Here is a 9,818-nt window from a genome sequence, read left to right as displayed (position 1 = left end):
CCAACAACTTATCAAAGAGTTAAAGGGCCATAAAGAATCATACACACAGGTATACGGAAAAATTTAAAATTTTGATGCAATTTATGAATCTCTTATTCTTTGCCTTAGTGGACAAGCATCGAATGAAAAATGAATGCGCTTTCCTGAAATGGATCATTTTATAGCAATTGTGTATGAAAGCGTTTGTATTGATCTGACAAGATATAGTTTCTCAGAAATACTTTTCCATTGCACACTGCCCCTTCTCAAAATCCAAATGATCTTATTATATATATTAGGTGGTTTCATAAACACGATGCTTTGTTTAAGTTTATTCGAAACCAGGAAGCCCTTATTACCATTGACATAATCAGAGTGGACAGCTCATTCAACAAGGAAATATGAGATTTGGTCGGATCATTTTCTGAAAGGATGCAAGAGTTCACCAAGTTAAGGGAGATTGAAAGAGAATCAAATAAACAAAAGTCAAAGGTGATACCACTCATAAATATAGATTTAGACGGTGATACATGTGTTCAATTCATTTTAGTTTTTATTCAACGATGCTTTCATGTGGTTAGACATGTTTTGCATATAATCTTGTATTAATATTAATGGTGTTATATATATATATATATATATATATATATATATATATATATATATATATATATATATATATATATATATATATATATATATATATATATATATATATATATATATATATATATATATATATATATATATATATTCAAAGTTTTCAATACATGTTTAAGTTTCCAAAATATTTATCCATTTTTCATTCTAAAATAGAAATTTGTTTCTCACTGTTTCTTAAATTGATTATGTGTTCGGTGTTCCAGAAAATGTATCTCTGAAATATTAGGATAGAGTGGTACCGAAAATGCATCTCTGTAACATCCTCATGTATGAGATAGAATTTATAAGGTCCATATTATCCTAAAACTTGTACAAGTATATGCCTCTCATCTCATATTTTTTACCAAATTAAATTACACCAGAATGGACATCAAATGACATGTCGCATATGTCTACTTCAACGACGTGAAACCCTCAATTGAATTTAAGTTCAATGAGTACACCTCTATTGTAAATTTGAAATTCATATTGGAGAATCTCCTACAATACTCCGACAATCAAAAAATTGTGAAACTCGAGTACTGTTTACCCTCGATTGACAATGAATGGAAGATTCAGTTCAATAATTTTGAGATGAAGACGGGTGAAGATTTAACGGTTATGTGAAATACATTTTTTCGCTATGAAACAAAATGTCTGATTGAGTTAGATACGATGATTGCGAGATCGATCAAAGATATTATGAAAACGTTGAAACGTCCATTTGAATGTTGAAATGTAATGTTCGATTTATGTTAACAATTACCTATATAATGTTTCATTTTTCATGTTATCAATGTTAATTTATCTTCATTTTGCATATTTTTATTTTTGTGTTTGTTTCTAGTTCAGTATGTTCCATAAATACACCTCCGTAAGGTTTATGGAGATGGATTTCCGGATTAAATGCAGTCAAATATTTGGGACGTGACTAAAACACGAATGAGTTATATGTGTTTGGGATGCGTCTGAAGATGCATTTCCGAATTTTAGGGGTATTTTTGGTTTTTTACGAGGGTGGGGATGCAATTATCTAAAATTTCTCTATTTTTTAGGGTTATATATCAATCCATTTCTTTTATGTATTTTTAGTGTTTCTTTATAATAGTGTTTTAATGACAAATCTTATTACGTTGTTATGAAAGTAAAATTTGAACACATCTTATATTATGTATGTTCGAATAATATTATACGGATAAATCTTACATAGTTTTTGAAAATTATGTCGGATAAAACATTTAATTTATGTTGTTCAGATAATACTATTTGAACAAACTCTTTAAAAATTGTGTAGATTGAAATCGAAAAGAACAATATAGAAATTTATAGGGTTTAAGATAAAGATACATGGTATAATGAGGAGGAGAGGAAATTCATACACGGAATGTCAATTAGGGTTGTTTACTGTGTGATTTGAGTTGGTTTTGATGAAAAACTCATGAGTTAAAGATAAAACTATGTGCTATTCGGTTCAATTTTGGATGACTAGTTAAAAAAATTCAATCTAATTTCATATGGGTTAATTGAATCGATTTTTAGATATCTAAATTTTAAATTTTAAATTTTTATTAATATTAATATTATAAAAATACTACAAAATAAAATGTTTTAAATAATATACATCATATAAATACTATAAAATAAAATGTTTTAAATAATATACATCATATAATATATTAAAATTTGAAATTATAAAATAAGAACAATCGATTATGTTTGAAACAAATGAAATATTAAAAATAAAAAGATAAACTAAATTAATAAATAGTACTAAAACAAATTAAATATAAATAAAATAATAAATGAATGTAATATATAAGACTAATAAAAATAAATAAATATTCAAATACATGAATTTGGATCGGTTCGATTTGGATCTCTTTTAAAAAATAAATCTGAAATTTGATTAGGTATAAGTCGTTTTCATAAAAGAGAATTGGAATACATCAAAAACTTTTTGATTTTTTTTGCAGTTTTTAATTTTTTAGATCGGTTTACATCACCCATCAATTAAAGCTCTCAAGACCATTCGTAATAAGTTTTGGACGAAGAAAAATTTATGGAAATACAAATATTCTCTCTCCCTCACTCATATTTTTATAATGTTTATACACTTGGCCGATCCATGGAGAAAACAACCTAACTAGGATTTCCATAGGAAGATGTCCATCACAAACTCGTTTAACATACGCCGGGGTCCATCAGAGTCACTAAGGGACTGCCTCACCCTCTTTAACGAGACCACCATCAGGCTCACCCCACCTAACCAAGAAATGTTTATAGGGGGAATTCCTAAATGGACTCAAGGCGGGACACTTTAACAAGTCCCTCGCCCAGAAATCGATGCTTTTGTTGCCAAAATTGATCACCAAAATATAGTGCTACATAAAGGGCGAGGAGAGCAACGCTGAAAAAGAAGACGCACAATGTCAGGGAGCATGTTCCCAACGCCGAAGGCTCACATCACTAGAGGAAGAACAGTTATACCTCACCCATAAAGGACAAGACTGCACTCAAAAGGGTATGTAAGGCGGAAAATAAATTCACGTCCCTGAATACTTTCCTCGAGCAGATATGGCATGAGGTTCTCCACCTATACAACATCCATACTCCATCTGCTTCTAAGGCGGACATGATGGGTTATGAGCAGGGAAGATGGTTCAAGTTCCATAGAGTCAAAGGACACCACACTACAGATTGCTACCAGATCAAAAAGGAAATCGAGAGATTAATACATGATGGACATCTATAGAAATATGTGAAGGGCAACTCCTCCCATTAGAAATACAAGTCTAACTCACGAGAGTGAGAAGAAACTGGAAGACCTAGCCCCAACAAAGCTAATGAGGAACCTCAGGGCGAAGGTAGTCAAGTTGTGCGCCTCATGCTTAACACTATAACAGAAGGATTTGCCGGGGGAGAGGAAACCAGCTTCGCCCGAAGAAGGAACACTCTCCAGATCCTGAGTGTATAAAACCTCCCTGAAGTCAATACATAAGGCAAGCTCCAAACTCCAGAAGCCACAATCACCTTCTCGGAGAAATATGCAACTGACGTCCACCCTCATAATGATGACCCCATGGTCATTACCTTCAAGTGTAAAGACTGGGAAATCAAAAGAGTTCTTGTTGACCAGGAGAGCTTCACAAACATACTAGATTGGGAGGCATTTAAAAGACTTTGCCTTGACCTAGAAGATTTGAAGCCTTTTAGTGGATCATTGATTGGATTATCTAGAAAATAGGTACAAGTAAAGGATATATCACCATGACGATCACTTTTGGAGAGCAGGATCATGCCAAAGAGATAAAGGTTAGGTATTTGGTTATTGATGCCCCATTTTCTTACAATATGATTATAGGGCAACCAATTTTTAATCGGATGGGCACCACCTTGTTAACTCTGTATTTATGCATGAAGTACCTGCTCCTCATTGGGCGAGTGAGCGTTATATAAGGTGATCATGAGATCTCCAAGAAGTGTTATGTAGAAAGCGTTAAGTTGAAGAGGGTCCGCACTCCGGATGGGAAAGCCAGGGGGATAGGCTCATGAATAATGTTGCCAGGAGAAATCTGCAAAGGCGGAGAAACTTCCTCCCAACTTATGAGGAGATTGAAGGTTGAAAGTCTAAAATAGACGCCCTTTGGAGACATCGACATGATTGTCGCTTATTTTCTTTATTAGTGTTTGATTAGTTTATTGATAATTTCTATAGGCGGGTATTGCATCTCTGCCGATTGTAAAGACAAGTTATTTCGTAGGTGCACTCTTTTCCCACTGCGCTTTTGTTGGTGTAAGCCCTAGAGGCCAATACTTTTGGTACTTGTATCGAATTATTTATTAATAATAAAAAGGATTTTCTTTATTATGTTTGTTTAATAAAGTTCCTAGAATAGCTAGTCTGTTTAATGTATCAAGTATGACTTAATCATGAGATCACATTAAACATAAGGACATTATTCTTAAAGTATCTGTAGTCGAGCTTTATTGTGAAGTGGGATAACATTAAAGCATTAAGACTATTATGTATATAGACTGATGATCACATCTCATGGATCATGGATAAGGAGTTATCAAGTCTTAAACATAGGTATGAATATTAAGAGTAATATTTATACTGGATTGACCCGCTATGATAATACTATATAGAATGTTATGCAAAGTGTCATAAGTTATTCTCATGGTGATAATGTTATGCAAAGTGTCATAAGTTATTCTCAGAACTTAACGAAGTTCGTCGGGGTGAGTCGGGTAATATTATAGTTAATTTTGATGAGTAATTTTGTTGGGTTTATGTTATGAAATATCGATACAAGTATGACTGAGTTGTTAAGTTATTCCGTGTACGGAAAGTTGTTAAAGATACTGAGTTGTAAGCTTGGTGAGCCAAAGTTAATTATAAGTTGATTATGTTGAAAACATTGTTGTGTTGCTATTATTATTATGTTGTCGGAATTTTAAAGTCGTGTATGTCATGTAAATTCATATGCATTAAGTCGGAGCTTTGCTCACACCACGTTGGCCTGGATTGGCAAAAGTTGAAAGTTGAAGGCTTAAGCCTTGATGCCTCGTTAAATCGGCAAATTTTAAGTTGGGAGTTTTACTCCGAATGGTACCACATGCATGGAGTCTCATTGCATAATGTATGTATGGCGTATAATATGAATGGATGTATTCCAATATTATACGTGTGTTTGTGTTGACATTGAGCATGTGTATGAATTGTGTTGGTATTGAGTATGATATTTGAGTTGATGTGCCGCTACTGAATGTGTGATATGATTAGGGTGATTAATGTGTTAAATTACTTAGCATTACATGATATTTTATAATGCTTATTATATCGATTGAGGAACTCACCCTTACAACTATTTTTCAGGTAACGAGCAGTGATTGAGTAGAAGCTAGTGCTTGGAGTCTAGTGTAGTTTCTTTAGTGGGTCATGCTCTGATAGATGTAACATCGGGACGGGATGTTTTACCTTGTTGAATAATTTTACATGTAATGTGTTACATGTTTTGAATGATCGATTTGATCTCTATCCGCTGTGTATTATGCAAATGTTTTATTTGATAAATAAATGAGCATGACAAGCTACTTTGATGAATGGTGTGAAGTTGTTTGTGTGACACCCTTAACTGCATAATTACTCTGATTTATATATGTTGTTTTAATTAAATATTTGGGGTATTTAGAAGGGTGTTACATTAGTGGTATCAGAGCATAGTCGGTCGAGTCGAGTCATAATTATTCTGTTTCCCTGTACGGGATAGGTGTTGTGTAACCCTATCAGTACTTATTGTTTTAACTTGTTGGGTTCTCAGAATAGAGATGGCTGGAAGAGGTAGAGACGATGCTGCGATTTCTGAGGCTCTGGGTATGCTAGCTGGAGTACTTGGAGGGAATCCAAATGTTGTGGGAATGGGAGCTGCTCGTCAACTGAGTGAGTTCCAGAAGAACAATCCTCCAATGTTCAAGGGAGCATACGAACCAGATGGCGCTCAGAAGTGGTTGAAGGAGATCGAGAGGATCTTCCGAGTGACTGAGTGTGTCGATAACCAGAAGGTCAGGTTCGGTACGCATATGCTGTCAGAGGAAGCAGATGATTGGTGGGTTGCTACCCGCACTGAGTTGGAAGCTGCTGGGGGTGCTGAGATCACTTGGGCTGTGTTCAGAGAGAGATTCCTGAGGAAGTACTTTCCAGAGGATGTCAGAGGAAAGAAAGAGATAGAGTTCTTAGAATTGAAGCAGGGCAACCGGTCTGTTACTGAGTATGCTGCTAAGTTCACAGAGCTGTCGAAGTATTACACTCCCTATGATGAGGCAGTAGCAGATGGGGCAGAGTTGTTTATGCTGTTAGCGACTTTGGAGGCTAAAGATAAACTGGTGATTTGCGATCTAGCCGTGGTGTGTGATTTTCCTGATGTGTTTCCTGAAGAAGTGAATGAATTACCGCCAGAGCGTGAAGTTGAGTTCTCGATTGAATTGGTACCTGGTACTAGGCCGATATCGATGGCTCCGTACCGTATGTCTGCTGTTGAGTTAGCTGAATTGAAGAGTCAGCTGGAAGATCTGTTGGATAAGAAATTTATTCGTCCGAGTGTGTCACCGTGGGGTGCACCAGTGTTATTGGTTAAGAAGAAAGAAGGTACTATGAGGTTGTGTGTGGACTACAGGCAACTGAATAAAGTGACGATCAAGAATCGGTATCCGTTACCGAGGATTGATGATTTGATGGATCAGTTGGTGGGTGCGAGTGCGTTCAGCAAAATAGATTTGAGATCTGGGTATCATCAGATACGTGTGAAAACTGAGGATGTTCAGAAGACTGCTTTCAGGACAAGGTATGGACATTATGAGTATTCTGTAATGCCTTTTGGTGTGACTAATGCGCCTGGAGTATTTATGGAGTATATGAATAGGATTTTCCATCCGTACCTAGACAAGTTTGTTGTGGTGTTTATTGACGATATTTTGGTGTATTCGAGATCTGAAGAAGAGCATGCTGAACATTTGAGAGTGGTTCTAGGAGTTCTGCGAGAAAAGAAGTTATTTGCTAAACTGTCCCTGTCATACGGTGAACTGGACTTTATTGGATTTGTAATCGCAATGTCGCGGTTAGCAAGAGTCGCCACCGACTTTTCTTTTATCCCATAAGGAAAGGTGGAAAAGAACAGGAAAGACCTTAATTTTAAATTCTTAGGTTCGGGAGGTACTTTATACAAAGGGAAGGGGTAAGCACCCTTTGTATCCATGGTTATCCATGGGCTCTTAATTGCTCAATCATTTATGTTTTTCTAGTTTGAAAAAGGTGGTTGAGAAATGTGTGAAAAATGTTTTGAAAATGAGAATTTAACTTTGTAATGATTCTTGCATGAATGTATACAAAGTGATTATCTCGTTTGGGTGTTTGAAAGTAGTTTAGAAAAATATAACTCGGCAATGATCCTAGTGCGGATGTATGCTAAGTGGTGATTTTCCAAAAAAGAGGTTTGAAGGTGTGAGGTGAAGAGTATATTTTTTTGTTATGAATGAGCAATTAAGGTTATACCTGTCCGAGGTCTTTCCGGGCATTTCCTATTCTTATGAGGGTAAAACTGTCCTTACTATTGAGAAGTAAGTAGTTTTATCCTTTGGATATTGAAGGGTCATCGTAGGGTCATCGATAGGTCATTGAAGGCAACAGTTGTGAGGATACCTTAGCATTCAAAGGGACTATCATCATTTAACCGTAGGCTACACCGAAGGGTCATCGAGGGACAAAGTCGTATTTCCGAAGGCAACATCCGAGGGACTATGATGATTTAACCGAAGGGTCTTTGCTAAGGATATCCCCATATCCGCGGGACATGACCGTAATATTGTAATCGTGGGGTAATAAAGAGAGGTCCGATATCATTTATTTAAAGTCCAGGTTTTAAGTTCATTAGGTAATTATGGTGATACCGCATTAAATCGATACATTAAAATCAACACATTAAGGATCACTACATTAAAATTAATTAGGCAATCAATATGAATCTTCACATTAAAGTGAAGCAATTTAGAATCCATCTCCATGACGGCTTCCCATGCAAAAGGCGGAGTACCTAGTCGGTTATTTCTTCGGCAGTATGCTAGTCTTTACATCATGAACACACGGATTAAAGCATCGAGGTAAAATACAATTGGAAATTGCACCATAAAATAAACAGCACAGCCAGGAATTGAAACCAAATAATGCAGAATCATCATTAAGTAAACATGAAATGGGCAGCAAAAAGGCAAAGCAGCCCCTGGCCCGGTCGCCTCTGCTTCGCCTAGCGAAGGCTCAGCGAAGGCTCGCTGCGGGCTCGCCTAGCGATGAGCTAGCGAGTGGCTACGGGTTTGAAATTATGACCTCAATCTGCAGCAAGGCTTATGGCCTCTAACACATAGTTATATGGTTCAGTTTCACTATATTTAAGCACATTTAAATTCTCATGCAAAACTTCAAAATGTTTATGAATTCAATTATAATATCCTTCACAAATTAAGAACATGAAGTGGTACCATAGGCCAAATGAGAGTACAAAACGGTATCACATGCAAATTAAGACACTAAAGCGGTACCACATGCAAAATAAGAACACAAAGTGATAGTCATATGCCGATTAAGAATCCTAAAGCAATATCATATGCCAATTAAGAACTAAAGCGATAATAGTGATACAAACCTGTTTGCAAATCGAGTTGCAACCTTGAATTGGCGAGCCGGATTGAGTTGGGCGGCGGTAGCTTCGGAACGGGTAAGCGGCCTTCAGGGTTTCCGCCTTCTGAATTCTTTGGATCAGCAGGGTTTCGGTGCTAGGGTTTCCTCCGGGTCTCTGTGTGAGTGTCTCCGTGTAGGTGAGTCCGTCTCTGTGTGTTCTTTTTCGTGGCAGAGGAGCATGTATTTATAGTAGTGGCAATGGTGACCTAATGGGCTTAAAATGAAGTCCAAAAATTCAAATTCTCGCAAGCTTCGCTAGGCGAAGGAATTGCTCGCCTAGCGAGCAAATTAGGTCTGGGCTTTTTCCTTGGATCCAACGCTTCGCTGGGCGAGTGGCATGATGCAATGTTCGCTAGGCGAAGGAGCTGCTCGCCTAGCGAGCCAGCTGTTTTGGGCCGCCTGTGGATTGGGCCTGTTGTGAGTGGGCTTTTGTCCATTTGATATCAGTGCCTTGCAGAACAAGTCAGAAGGTCTCGAAAAATGCTTTGTAGTGTCGATGGGCAAATTTTGGGGTATGACAGCTGCCCCTGTTCAATATTCTCGAACCGAGAGAGTAGAATGGTATGTGCCGTTCGCGGTCTGGAGGTGAAAGATTATTGAACACTAGAATGCCCCGAAAATTTGCGCTTGTCCATGAGTCTTAATGGAGGTGGGCTTAGAGATGCCATCCAAGAAACTTGCTGAGGAGATTTCCAGATGGTGTCGTACGTTAGACGATATCTAGAGACATGGGTGTCACACCGGGTCATACATCAGACCGTATAGTGAGTCATCCATTATGCCGTCGACTTCGTTGGGGAGTCAGAGTATGCTATATACTGCTGGGGATATGGGATCAGCATGGATCGTATGTTAGACCGTGTCTGAATACCATAGTGAGTTGTTCATTAGGCGGATGACTTTGCCGGAGATGAAAGATCAGAATGGATCGTACGCTAGATCGCATCTGGGTTGCAGAATGGGCCGT

This window comes from Lathyrus oleraceus, chromosome 7, assembly GCF_024323335.1.
Source record: "Lathyrus oleraceus cultivar Zhongwan6 chromosome 7, CAAS_Psat_ZW6_1.0, whole genome shotgun sequence".
In the NCBI taxonomy this organism is placed as follows: domain Eukaryota; kingdom Viridiplantae; phylum Streptophyta; class Magnoliopsida; order Fabales; family Fabaceae; genus Lathyrus; species Lathyrus oleraceus.
Note: the sequence above shows the minus strand (reverse complement) of the source record.